Consider the following 14,459-nt stretch of genomic DNA (forward strand, 5'->3'; position numbering starts at 1 on the left):
TGGTGTTCGCCAAAAGGCATGTGGGAGACTCCCCAAACATATAGAAGAAGGTACTCTGGTCAGATGAGACTAAAATTTAGCTTTTTGGCCATCAAGGAAAATGCTATGTCTGGCGCAAACCAAACACCACACATCACCCCGATGACACCATCCCCACAGTGAAGCATGGTGGTGGCAGCATCATACTGTGGGGATGTTTTTCATTGGCAGGGACTTGGAAATTGGTCTGAATTGAAGGAATGATGGATGGAGCTAAATACAGGGAAATTCTTGAGGGAAACCTGTTTCAGTCTTCAATAGATTTGAGACTGGGACGGAGGTTCACCTTCCAGCAGGACAATGACACTAAGCATACTGCTAAAGCAACACTCAAGTGGTTTAAGAGGAAATGTTTAAATGTCTTGGAGTGGCCTAGTCAAAGCCCAGACCTCAATCCAATTGAGAATCTGTAGTGTATGACTTAAAGATTGCTGTACACCAGCGGGACCGATCCAACTTGAAGGAGCTGGAGCAGTTTTGCCTTGAAGAATGGGCAAACATCCCATTGGCTAGATGTGCCAAGCTTATAGAGGCATACCCCAAGAGACTTGCAGCTGTAATTACTGCAAAAGGTGGTTCTACAAAGTATTGACTTTGGGGGGGTGAATAGTTATGCACGCTCAAGTTTTCAGTTTTTTTGTCTTATTTCTTGTTTGTTTCACAATAAAACATATTTTGCATCTACAAAGTGGGAGGCGTGTTGTGTAAATCAAATGATACAAACCCCCCAAAATCTATTTTAATTCCAGGTTCTAACGCAACAAAATAGGAAAAATGCCAAGCAGGGTGAATACTTTCGCAAGCCACTGTACCATTGATTTGCATTGGATTTGTGCCACAAATGCTAAAAGGTTAGCATTTGAAAAGTGTCTAGGTCAACAAAACCAAAGCATGGATTGATGTCATAACTCGTCCATAGACTGCTTACAGGGTAAGGAAATCAATATGTCATTTTGTACTTTGGGGGAAGTATTCCTTTAAGATACCACAAGACCATTTGCTCTGGACAGCTGCACAGTCACACCAGAGTTACAAAGACAGCCTTCAACAGCAACCTCTGTATTGTTTTAGTGGAGTGATAATAATAAAGTGTTGTAATTTACAACTGCTATTTCTTTCCCTTGGTGAAATGGGGATTAAATGGAGATTGAGGCAATGCCTTTTTCTTTATCCCTGGGTAAACCAGCACAGCATGCAGCTCAAAGGTAATAAAGCACTCTGTGATCCTCACTCGGATGGAGCTAAAAACTCGCCATGCACCGCTGCATATTAAGACGCCACATCTATCTCATGTTTTCCATCTTAATATATGTTTCAAATGTAACCATTGGTCAGTATGAAATGGCAGACTTGTTGCTTATGAATTTTGTGTGGGGGGATTCAACATGCCAGCTAGATGTTAAATGGGGAAACTATACTGAACAAAAATATAAATGCAACATGAAATAAGTAGGTTTTGTTGTGCCCTCTTCACGACTGTCTTGGTGTGCTTGGACCATGTTAGTTTGTTGGTGATGTGGACAACAAGGAACTTGAAGCTCTCAACCTGCTCCACTGCAGCCCCGTCAATGAGAATGGAGGTGTGCTCGGTCCTCTTTTTCCTGTTGTCCACAATCTCCTTCGTCTTGATCACGTTGAGGGGAGGTTGTTGTCCTGGCACCACACGGCCAGGTCTCTGACCTCCTCCCTATAGACTGTCTCATCGTTGTTGGTGATCAGGCCTACCACTGTTGTGTCATCGGCAAACTTAATGATGGTGTTGGAGTCGTGCCTGGCCGTGCAGTCATGAGTGAACAGGGAGTACAGGAGGGGACTGGGCATGCACCCCTGAGGGGGCCCCTGTGTTGAGGATCAGCGTGGCGGATGTGTTGTTACCTACCCTCCCCACCTGGGGCGGGCCATCAGGAAGTCCAGGATCCAGTTGCAGAGGGAGGTGTTTAGTCCCAGGGTCCTTAGCTTAGTGATGAGCTTTGAGGGCACTGTGGTGTTGAACGCTGAGCTGTAGTCAATGAATAGCATTCTCACATAGGTGTTCCTTTGTCCAGGTCATCATCTGCATCATCTGTGGATCTGTTGGGGCGGTATGCAAATTGGAGTGGGTGTTGATGTGAGCTATGACCAACCTTTTAAAGCACTTCATAGCTCCAGACGTGAGTGCTACGGGTCGGTAGTAATTTAGGCAGGTTACCTTAGTGTTCTTGGGCACAGGCACTATGGTGGTCTGCTTGAAACATGTTGGTATTACAGACTCGGACAGGGAGAGGTTGAAAATGTCAGTGAAGACACTTGCCAGTTGGTCAGCGCATGCTCGCAGCACACGTCCTGGTAATCCATCTGGCCCTGCAGCCTTGTGAATGTTGATCTGTTTAAAGCTCTTACTCACATCGCCTGCGGAGAGCGTGATGACACTGTCACTGATCACACAGCTGGTGCTCTCATGCATGTTTCAGTGTTATTTGCCTTGAGTCAAGCATGGAAGTAGTTTAGTTCGTCTGGTAGGCTCGTGTCACTGGGCAGCTCTCGGCTGTGCTTCCCTTTGTAGTCTGTAATGGTTTGCAAGCCCTGCAACCTCCGACGAGTGTCAGAGCCGGTGTCGTCCTGTATTGATGCTTTGCCTGTTTGATGGTTCGTCGGAGGGCTAGCGGGATTTCTTGTAACCTTCTGGGCTAGAGTCCCGCTCCTTGAAAGCGGCAGCTCTCGCGTTTACTCAGTGCGAATGTTGCCTGTAATCCATGGCTTCTGGTTGGGGTACGTGGTTGGTGGTAACATGCAACAATTTCAAAGATTTTACTGAGTTACAGTTCAAAAGGAAATCGAAATAAATCCATTAGGCCCTAATCAATGGATTTCACATGACTGGGAATACAGATATGCATCTGTTGGATACCTTAAAAAAAGTTAGGGTTGTGGATTATAAAACCAGTCAGTAGCTGGTGTGACCACCATTTGCCTCATGCAGTGCGACACATCTCCTTTGCATAGAGTTGATCAAGCTGTTGATTGTGGCCTGAGGAATGTTGTCCCACTCCTCTTCAATGGCTGTGCGAAGTTGATGGACATTGATGGGAACTGCAACACACCGTTGTACACATCAGTAGAGGCTGCTGATGGGAGGACGGCTCATAATAATGGCTGTAACGGAGCAAACGGAATGGCATCAAACCATGCGTTTGATGTATTTGATACCATTCCACCAACTCCGCTCCAGCCATTACCATGAGTTCGTCCTCCACAATTTAGTTGCCATCAACCTCCTGGTACATGTCGATCCAGAGCTCAATGGGTGACATGTCTGGTGAGTATGCAGGCCATGGAAAAATGTTGACATTTTCAACTTCCAGGAATTGTACAGATCCTTGCGATATGGGACTCACTGCGGTGACAGTCAGCGCTTGCCTTCTGCCGCCCTTCAGCCCGTTTCAGGTACCCGTGGGCGGCCTCCCAGGTCTCCTTCGAGCGTCTCACCCATTCGTCCACCACAGGAGCCTCGGTCTGGCTCTGATGCCATGGTACCCGAACCGGCTGATACTCCAACACACACTGGAAGGGCGATAGATTAGTAGAGGAGTGGCGGAGTGAGTTCTGGGCCATCTCTGCCCATGGAATGATCGTCGCCCACTCCCCTGGCCGGTCCTGGCAATACGACCGCAGAAACCTACCCACATCCTGGTTTACTGTCTCCACCTGCCCATTACTCTCGAGGTGAAAACCTGAGGTAAGGCTGACCCTGACCCCCAGACGCTCCATGAACGCCTTCCAAACCCTGGACGTGAACTGGTGACCCCGATCAGAAACTATGTCCTCAGGCACCCCGTAGTGCCGGAAGACGTGTGTAAACAGGGCCTCCGCAGTCTGTGGGGCAGTAGGGAGACCGGGCAAAGGGAGGAGATGACAGGACTTAGAAAACCGATCCACAACGACCAGGATCGTGGTGTTCCCCTGTGATGGAGGAAGATCGGTCAGGATCTGAAGGGGTTGTAATTTCCCTCTGGGCAGGTGCCTAGGAGCCTTGCACTGAGCGCACACCGAGCAGGAGGAAACATAAACCCTCACGTCCTTGGCCAAAGTGGACCACCAGTACTTGCCACTAATTCTTCGCACTGTCATACCAATGCCCGGATGACCAGAGGAAGGTGACGTGTGAGCCCACCAGATCAATCTGTCATGAACATCGGACGGAACGTACACCTGTCCAGCTGGACACTGTGGTGGAGTAGGCTCTGAATGTGACGCCCGCTCGATGTCCGCGTCCACCTCCCATATCACCAGTGCCACCAGACAAGAGGCCGGAAGTATGGGCGTGGGATCGATGGACCCCTCCTCTGTATCATACATTCGTGACAGTGCGTCGGCCTTAGTGTTCTAGGAACCCGGTCTATATGACATCGTAAACCTAAACCGGGTGAAAAACATAGCCCACCTTGCCTGGCGAGGGTTCAGTCTCCTCGCCGCCCGGATATACTCCAGATTACCGTGGTCAGTCCAGATGAGAAAAGGGTGTTTAGCCCCCTCAAGCCAATGTCTCCACACCTTCAGAGCCCTGACGACAGCCAACAACTCCCGGTCCCCCACGTCATAGTTTTCGCTTCGGTGGCGTACCCGAGCACTGTGAGAGCACGGCTCCAATCCCAGCCTCGGACGCGTCCACCTCCACTATGAATGCCAAAGAGGGATCCGGATGAGCCAGCACGGGAGCCGAGGTAAACAGATGCTTCAGGCGACCAAAAGCTCTGTCCGTCTCAGCCGACCACCGCAGACGCACCGGTCCCCCCTTCAGCAGTGAGGTAATGGGAGCATAATGGGAGCAGCCCAAAACCCCAGATAAACCTCCGGTAGTAGATAGCAAACCCTAAAAACCGCTGCACTTCCTTTACCGTGGTGGGAGGCGACCAATTACGCACGGCTGCAATGTGGTCACACTCCATCACCAACCCTGATGTGGAAATGCGATATCCTAGGAAGGAGACGGCCTGTTTGAAGAACAAGCATTTCTCAGTTTGACGTACAGGTCATGCTCCAACAGTCGCCCAATTACTCTGCGCACCAGAGACACATGCGCAGCGCGTGTAGCGGAATATATCAGAATGTCATCGATGTAAACCATCACACCCTGCCCGTGCAGGTCCCTGAGAATCTCGTCTACAAAGGATTGGAAGACGGCTGGAGCATTCTTCAACCCGTTCGGCATGACGAGGTACTCATAATGGCCGGATGTGGTACTAAACGCTGTCTTCCACTCATCTCCCTCCCGGATACGCAGTTTTGTGAAGAAGCGTGCCCCGTGAAATGACTCAATCGCCATGGCGATGAGAGTTAGTGGGTAACTGTACCCCACTGTAATGGAATAGTAGTCAATGCACGGACGCAGACCTCCCTCCTTCTTCTTCACAAAAAAGGAACTTGAGGAGGCGGGTGATGTGGAGGGCAGAATGTACCCCTGCCCCAGAGATTCAGAGACATATGTCTCCATAGCCACCGTTTCCTCCTGTGACAGGGGATACACGTGACTCCTGGGAAGTGCGGCGTCTACCAGGAGATTTATTGCACAATCCCCTCGTCGATGAGGTGGTAAATGAGTCAGCTTCTTTTTACAGAAGGCGATAGCCAAATCGGCATATCTTGAGCGAATGCGCACGGTGGAGACTTGGTCTGGACTCTCCACCGTTGTTGCACCGATGGAAACTCCTACACACCTGCCTGAGCACTCCTCTGACCACCCCTGCAGAGCCCTCTGTTGCCACGAACTCTTGGGGTTGGGACAGGCCAACCAGGGTATCCCCAGCACTACGGGAAATGCAGGAGAATCAATAAGGAAGAGACTTATGACCCTCCTGCGTAACCATGTCCAGTGGAGCCGTGGCCTCCCTGATTAGCCCTGACCCTAATGGTCGACTATCTAAAGCGTGCACTGGGAAGGGCTTATCAATCCGAACAAGGGGGATCCCTAAACTATAAGCAAAACCACGGTCAATAAAATTCCCCGCTGCTCCTGAATCTACTAGCGCCTTATGCTGGGAATGTGGATCAAACTCAGAAATCAACACATACATGTGAGCAACGGGGGACTCTGGGTGAGTCTGGTACCTACTCACCTGGGGTGACCGAACAGTGCCCTGCCTGTCGTCTCGACTCCCAGAAGAGCTCCTCCAGCACCGGTCAGCAGTGTGCCCTCTACGACCACATCTGGTGCAGGAAAGGGCTCCTCCTCCGGTCGCCCTCGCTGCAGCACCTCCTAGCTCCATGGGCGTCGGAGCGGAGGTGCTGGGGGATGAAACTGACAGAGCCCGATCCGGACGTTCGCGGGTAGCCAGCAAGTTGTCCAGCAGAATGGACTTGTCCACCAGCTGGTCCAAGGTGAGGGTGGTATCTCTACAGGCTAGCTCCCGACGGATGTCCTCACGCAAACTACACCTATAGTGATCGATCAAGGCCCTGTCATTCCATCCCGTGCCGGCGGCAAAGGTCCGGAACTCCAGTGCGAAGTCCTGCACGCTCCTTGTCTCCTGCCTGAGATGGAACAGATGTTCACCCGCCGCTCGGCCCTCAGGTGGGTGGTCGAACACTGCCCGAAAGCGGCGGGTGAACTCTGGGTAGTGGTCCCTCGCTGAGTCTACCTCATTCCACACCGCGTTGGCCCCCTCCAGGGCTTTACCTGAGAGGTAGGAGACGAGGGCTTTCATGCTCTCACGTCCCGAAGGAGCCGGGTGAACGGTTCCCAGGTAAAGCTCTAGCTGGAGTAAGAACCCCTGGCACCCGGCAGCCGTCCCATCGTACTCCCTCGGGAGCGCGAGCCGAATACCACTGGAACCAGGCAACGAATGAGAGGGTTGTGGGGCTGGTTGTAGTGGGGCTGGTTGTAGTGTGGCTGGTGGAGGTGTAGGAAGGCCACCTCTCTCCCACCTGTCCATCGTCGCCATCACCTGATCCATCGCTGTTCCCAGACGTTGCAGTACTGAGGTATGTTGTTGAACGCGCTCCTTCATGGATATCGGGAGAGCGTCTGCTCCTGCTGACTCCATAATACGGGTGCGGGATTCTGTTGGGATTTCGTTCTGAAGGTAGGTAAGGAGTCAAGCGCAGGAGAGCAGATATGTCAATGTAGCGTTTTTTAATAGGCAAGTCCAAAAACGGTACAGGTACAATCACCCAAAAAGCGCCTAAGACAATGGGAACTCACAGTTACTCACGGAAGGAGAAAAAAACAACGCTCCTTACTATAATAAATACACGTGAATAAACCGACGAAAGCCTCAACAAGCAACATGAAGATAATCCCGCACAAACCTAAGCGGTGAAATGAAAACCAGGTGTGAATGAACCGAAAACAAAACAAACGGAAAAAGAAAAATGGATCGTGATGACTAGTAGGCCGGTGACGCTGACCGCCGAGCACTGCCCGAACAAGGAGAGGAACCACCTTCGGTGGAAGTCGTGACATGGGGCTGTGAATTATCATACTGAAACATTAGGTGATTGCGCCGGATGAATGGCACGACAATGGTCCTCAGGATCTCGTCAAAGTGAATACAATTGTGTTCGTTGTCCATAGCTTATGCCTGCCCATACCATAACCCCACCGCCACCATGGGGCACTCTGTTCACAATGTTGACATCAGCAAACCCGCTCGCCCACACGACACCATACACGTGGTCTGCATTTGGGAGGCCAGGTTGGACGTACTGCCAAATTATCTAAAATTATGTTGGAGGCGGCTTATGGTAGAGAAATTAACATTCAATTCTCCGGCAATAGCTCTGGTGGACATTCCTGCAGTCAGCATGCCAATTGCATGCTCCCTCAACTTCAGACATATGTGATGTTGTGTGACAAAACTGCACATTTTAGAGTGGCCTTTTATTCTCCCCAGCACAAGGTGCACCTGTGTAATGATTGTGCTGTTTAAATCAGCTTCTTGATATGCCACACCTGTCAGGTGTTTGGAACAATATACTCTACAAGTACATCAAATTTCCAGAGTGGGCTCTGTTAATTCTGAACTCCCTCTGCTGCTGACTATCTGAATGTGCAATCCTAAAGGAGGACTGTAATTGGTTAATTACCTATAATGTCCATCTCTATGTATAAAATGGGTCATAATTAAAAGTGCCAGAGAGCCCACTCTGGAAATGTGACCTGTTTAAAGAGTATATTGTTACAAACAATATGTCTAAAAGTAAGCTACGTTTAAAAAGGGTAGTTTTGAGATATTAATATGAATATTTGTAATGTTGAATAAATGAATGTGAAAATGTGTATTTCAGAATATAAACATACCCCATATTCGAGAGAACACTATAAGGAGTATAATAACACCAAGATGTTGTCTGTATCATGTACGGTTCACAGATCATACGGTCTAAAGAAATAACCTAAAATGGTCAATTTCATCATGATTTTAAGGAAATTGGTTGTGATACAAATGTAAAAAGCATGTTAAACATCCTCTTCCCAATTAAATTCCTATGTGAGAATTGCTAGAACAATCTGCGATACCAAAAATATTTTTCTGCTCCCGCTGGCATGGAATTATAGCCTAGGGGCTATTATAAAACAAGTTTTTAAACACAACTAGCCGGTTATCATTATTGTACTGATACAGTAGCTGTGAGTGTGGCTTAGGACATACAGTATCCCAGGGGTAGGAAACCCTGTTCCTGGAGTGCCCAGCTGAGCTAAATGATCAGTTCAGTGATTGCCTAAATTCATAGCATACATAGCATACCAGCATACCTGTTCTTCCAGGTTGGTTAAATTTAAAAACATGAAGTGCCTGCGGCACTCCAGGACCAGGGTTGGCTACCCTTGCAGTAGCATATACCTCCTACCTCCCAATAGGCCTACTGTACACAGCTCAACACCTGTTGGCTACAAGCAAACAAGTTGTAAAAAAACAACATGAAGCCAAGTGACACTGGTGGGGCAAAATAAAAGCCCTATAAATGTTAGGCTATATTTTGATAAGTGATAGAGTAGGCCTAAATATGGGGATTTGTTTTATTATCTATTTGTAAAGTAGCATATTAATCTGTTATCTTTTTTGATGTGTTATTCAAAATCTTTCTTGGACAATTATCTTCAATATTAGGCATCTTTCTTGTTAGTTTTTTTTACTATGTGGGATAAGAAAAAAACTACAAGAAGAAACTATTTTTTAAAACCTCCCACTTTTGGCTGGAGTGTCAATGTGTAGTTCGTACATGCAGAATTGTTTTCTTGAAGCTGTACCACGCCATTTTTCCTACATTTCCCCCCACATGGGCCAACTCCTTAGCAATTTGAGTTTGAGCTAATGAGCTTCAGCCCCTGGTATTTGAGTGACAGCCAGCAAAAGGCCTGCCCAGCATTAACCAATGAGGTTGCAGGGCAGACCCAATGGCTCAGTGGACACAGCAAAGAGAGCGTGTCTTTGTATCCCAAACCACACCCTCTCCAATACCAACCTCGGTAGGAGGGCCCTCGGTTGTCACATGTTGCTGATGAAACTCTGGGTGACTTCCAGAGAGTGGCAATGGGATCAATAAACCCGCCAACTGCACGACACACTCCTGTCTTGAATTATGCAATTCATGTTCCACTTTTAAATAATAAAACAAACATGATATTCTAATTAACAAATCCCCCCTGTAGTTTTACAATATATAAACCTCAGTTACAGTTAAACATTTAATTTGGGAGATATTTCATCTGTTATATGTGTCAAGTCTCAAAATCATGCGTAAAATTGTTTGTATTACATTGTGCGAACTCCAAACATATTGCAGTGTGTGTCTGGATGTTCTGAAGCCTGCAGCCTTGCTGGCTAGGTAGAAGTGGCTATCTGAGGGTCTAATTAGCCCCTTCACCCGCAATAATTTCCCCTCCCCTCAGCTTTGGGACACTTGTGCAAATGGCAGAGGTGCACATGAACATGCAATTTTCGGGGACCACTTTTGGATTGTGAGTGTTACTTTCAGAACGTCTGGCTAAAAAGTATACAAAAGTATCAGATAATCTCTTTAAACATTCGGCAGCCCCCTAGGTGTCTCACTTTCGCAGTGTTTGCATGGATTCAAGGGAAAGAAGAGTGACTCGGTGCGTTGACGTCACCGTTGTGTTGATTTGCTAACACGAAAGAAGAGAGGAGTTAGTGCGTGTGAGAGCGGGTACTGTGAACTGCATTACTATGCTGTAGCCCAATAACCACACATTCGGAATCAAAACGTGCAACTTAGGTGAGTACTGATATGGGTGCGCAGCTTTCGTGTTACAGTGACAGACCCGCTTTTCTGCATGCTTATAGTTGTTGTTTGCCTGTGTACTCTCGCATTATGAATGCTTTAATAGTATGTTTGTTATCATCATTTTAAACCCACATGAAGTTACAGTAGCCCATAGGGAGTTGCGGCGCAACAGTGTGACAAGCAAAGTTCAAATATCAATTTCTGTGTGCGCTGAAGTGTTTTAAATTGAAAGTGTTTGGGTGTCAGATGAAGCCACAAGTCTGAGCGCATGAAAGATGTTGAAGTTAACATAAACACAACATTGGGCATGTAAAGATGTTAGGTTGACGTAACCGTCTGTTAACGTATTCGGAAGATCGCAGCACGAGAACGTGAGGTCTGGGTTTAGGCTACATTGCAAATCAGACAGTGTGACGTTCTTCCATGTGGTTTATTCTGAGAATCGTGTTTTCCTGTTGAAATGAGAATACAGTATACGCTGATACCTCACGCCGCTGTTATTTTCCTGGAAGTTTAAAAAACGAATAATGACGCACTTGGGGTGCTTGTGTAGCGGTGATCACAAATCATCACGAACACAGGGGCAATAGTCTGAACTGTGTCCATCTATTTTAGCTGATGTAGGCTACATTGTACAGTAGGGACCCGCATAGTAAATTGATAGACTGCTGCTAATTCCTTGATTCGTAATCACGTTGCCTCCGCTTGATGTAAATCATTTAGTATAATTGTTTTTATAGATGGAATGGCGAGTTGAATTGCTATCGATATGGGTTATATCGCTCTTCCAAGCTCGAGCATGACATGTCCAATTAAAATGCTATAAACTGCAACGATAGCACTTCAATGATATCACTTCAGACGATTCCACCTGTGTGTTAATCAGAATAGCAAGCTAGTGAATTTAATCATTGTTGCAACCAGTCCCCGCTGAGATCATGTATTTGTGTCTCATTCGCACGTATGTAACGTTACTTTAGTAGACTCTGCAGAGATAAGTGTGAGTACTGTTTGTTATTGAGCAAAATGTGTCTGGACACAATTTCCACGAGCACAGGTTTTTATTGTTTCGGCTTTAAACATCAGGACTCATTTGAGTATAGACTACATTAAAGAGATGCGCGCCTTGGACAGACAGTTGGCTGGCTACAGTTGGTCTTTAGAAGATTCTCGATCTGATTGCATTATGTTGGCGTTGATATGCGCTCAATACAGCATTTTGACTGAAACGAATAATTCATCCTTCGAATGGTGTCTTCTGCACGTATCACACGATTGCGTTAAATTATTTGGTGACATTAACGCACTGTCTCAAACCTGGGGTGTTATCATTCGTCCAAACAGTTGCAAAACGGAACGATTTCCAAGTAAAACGAGTTGGACAAATTCAGGTAGGTCCCTCTCCGTTTTGTTCTGTTTGCTTCCGTTTAAGAAACGTTTTGCAACAGAGTCGATTTAATTAATACGTTTTCTGGGCTTTACATTACTGAATCTCATTAGACAACTTTCGATTGTTTCATATGGTAAACCTGGGACACTTAGGCTGCTTTTACACAGGCAGCGCAATTCTGATCTTTTTCCACTAATTGGTCTTTTGACCAATCACATCAGGGGTATATTCATTACGTCCTGCAACGGAAACCGTTTTACCGTTTAAGAACCAAATGGACGCAAACAGAACAAAGGGAACGAAACAGGTAAGGACCTACCTGAATTTGTCCAATAAAAACTCTTGTTTTCGTCACACGTTTTCTTTTTGGCATAAAAGAGAAGTTTTGCAACATAATTGACGTAATGAATACACCCAGACCTTTTCACATCAGATCTTTTCACAGCTAATCTGATTGGTCAAAAGACCAATTAGTGAAAAAAAATATCAGATTTGGGCTGCCTGTCTAAACGCAGCCTAACCATATTATGCAACGCTACAGACATTGACCTATTTACTAGGTCATAAATTAGAGCTAAATTGGTATTTGTGTCTTAAAGACAATTTTGTTTTTTACACCACCACATTATTTGTTGGACAGCCACTACTAATATACAGTCTCATCAATATCCGATTTATACAGCCTTGATTAACTGCTCAACAATATATCTGATGACTGCCAACTGTTGACTTTTTTTGTGAGAGTCACTCTGATAAGCCTAGGTATTGCTAATCTAGTATAACTGTTTAGGAAATGTGGATGCAAAATTAAGGCATGAATTCATATATTTTTTTTATCTGCTGTTTATCAATCTTATTTCAGGGAACATTTTAAATATATGTAGCCTATATTTTTATGTTTACTGATTTTATAATGGAATATTTCTAATTTGTTCAATTATAAAAGGATTTTCCTAAAATAATGATACATTATCATATTATTGTAAAAGTTAAGTTAAATAACATTTACATCAATGATAATAACAATATCAACAATCAGGAATATATTATGATAATTTAGTATTATTAACTTATAGGTTATTATGCTTGAGGTGTTGTCTTTTGTGAGTGGGCAATGATACATACAGTGCCTTCAGAAAGTAGTCCTACCCCTTGACCTTTTCCACATTTTGTTTCTGGTTCAGCCTGAATTTAAAATAGATTAAATTGGCTAACACGCATCATGTCAAAGTGAAAGTATGTTTTTCAAATGATTACAAATTAATAAAAAATGAAAAGCTGAAATGTCTTGAGTCCATAAGTATTCAACCCTTTTGTTATGGCAAGCCTAAATAAGTTCAGTAGTAAAAATGTGCTTAACAAGTCACATAATAAGTTGCAATAATAGTGTTTAACATGATTTTTGAATGACAACCTCATCTCTGTAGCCCACGCATACAATTATCCGTAAGGACCCTCAGTCGAGCAGTGAATTTCAAACACAGATTCAACCACAAATAGCAGGGAGGTTTTCCAATGCCTCACAAAGAGCACCTATTGGCAGATGGGTAAAAAAAACAAAAAAACAAAACAGACATTGAATATCCCTTTGAGCATGGTGAAGTTATTAATTACACTTTGGGTGGTGTATCAATACACCCAGTTACTACAAAGATACAGGCATCCTTCCTAATGCAGTTGCCGGAGAGAAAGGAAACCGCTCATGGATTTCACCATGAGGCCAATGGTGACTTTAAAACAGTTACATAGTTCAATGGCTATGATAGGAGAGTACTACGGATGGATCAACACAATACTAACCTAATTGACAGTGAAAAGAAGGAAGCCTGAACCGAATACAACAATTCCAAAACATGCATCCTGTTTGCAACAAGGCACTAATGTAAAACATTTGGGAAACATTCAGGACACTTTTTTTTAATACAAAATGTTATGTTTTGGGAAAATACAACACATTACTGAGTACTACTCTCCATATTTTCAAGCATTGTGATGGCTGCATAAATCAAATGTATTTAGAAAGCCCTTTTTACATCAGCCAATGTCACAGTGCTACCCATCATGTTATGGGTATGCTTGTAATCATTAAGGACTGCAGAGTTTTTCAGGATAAAAAAAGAAACAGACTGGAGCTAAGCACTTCCCAGAAGAAAATCTGGTTGTCTGTTTTCCACCAGACACTGGGAGATCAATTCATCTTTCAGCAGGACGATAACCTAAAACACAAGGCCAAATCTACATGAGTGGATTACCAAGAAGACCAAGATTACCAAGGTTTCCATTAACCCAGTAGGCAGGTTTCCGTTTATTTGACAAAGCAATGTTGCAACAACAAAAAAAGTGACATATGTAATGGAAACGGCAGCTATAGGAGACATAAAGAACATTTTTCTAAAGATCAACAAAATGTTTATCCATTCGACGGGTGGATTTTCCTTCTGTCAAACTTCATTTATTGCGATGAATTATGAAGGAAACTGTGTTTTTATAATAAATTATGATTGCGGAATCATTTTGAAGGTATCCAGGGCATGTGATTTCACCGCGTAACTATAAAGCTCCATTCCACATTTCATTCTAAATGCGTACGTCTTGAAAAATATATATATTTTTGAACCATAAAATATTTTCTTTGCAAAACAAATATTGTACTGACTTTAAAAAATGCCTGAATTGCTTCGCCATGCTTTTCTGGTTGGCTGGCAAGTTTCCCCATCCAATTATTTCAGATCAACAGGAGTACAAGTTTCACCATGGCACGGTCCGTAACGATACGTTGGCACATGAGAATTATTAGGATATGGCAAAT

The 14,459-nt window shown here is 45.0% G+C and overlaps 1 protein-coding gene across 3 annotated transcripts in view; it reads left to right on the top strand.

The window, feature by feature from the left end:
• The first annotated feature begins 10,145 nt into the window (after nt 1–10,145).
• Nucleotides 10,146–14,459, top strand: part of LOC120056990 (zinc finger and BTB domain-containing protein 16-A) — a 179,730-nt gene continuing 175,416 nt past the window's right edge. For 2 of the 3 annotated variants that reach the window (XM_039005319.1, XM_039005321.1), the window contains exon 1: nt 10,146–10,251. The gene's annotated coding sequence lies outside the window, so the exon portion shown is untranslated. Of the gene's footprint in view, nt 10,252–11,442; nt 11,652–14,459 lie in introns of those variants that run through there. The other variant, XM_039005320.1, reaches the window with a different exon arrangement.

This window comes from Salvelinus namaycush, chromosome 12 (assembly GCF_016432855.1).
Source record: "Salvelinus namaycush isolate Seneca chromosome 12, SaNama_1.0, whole genome shotgun sequence".
Classification (NCBI taxonomy): Eukaryota; Metazoa; Chordata; class Actinopteri; order Salmoniformes; family Salmonidae; genus Salvelinus; species Salvelinus namaycush.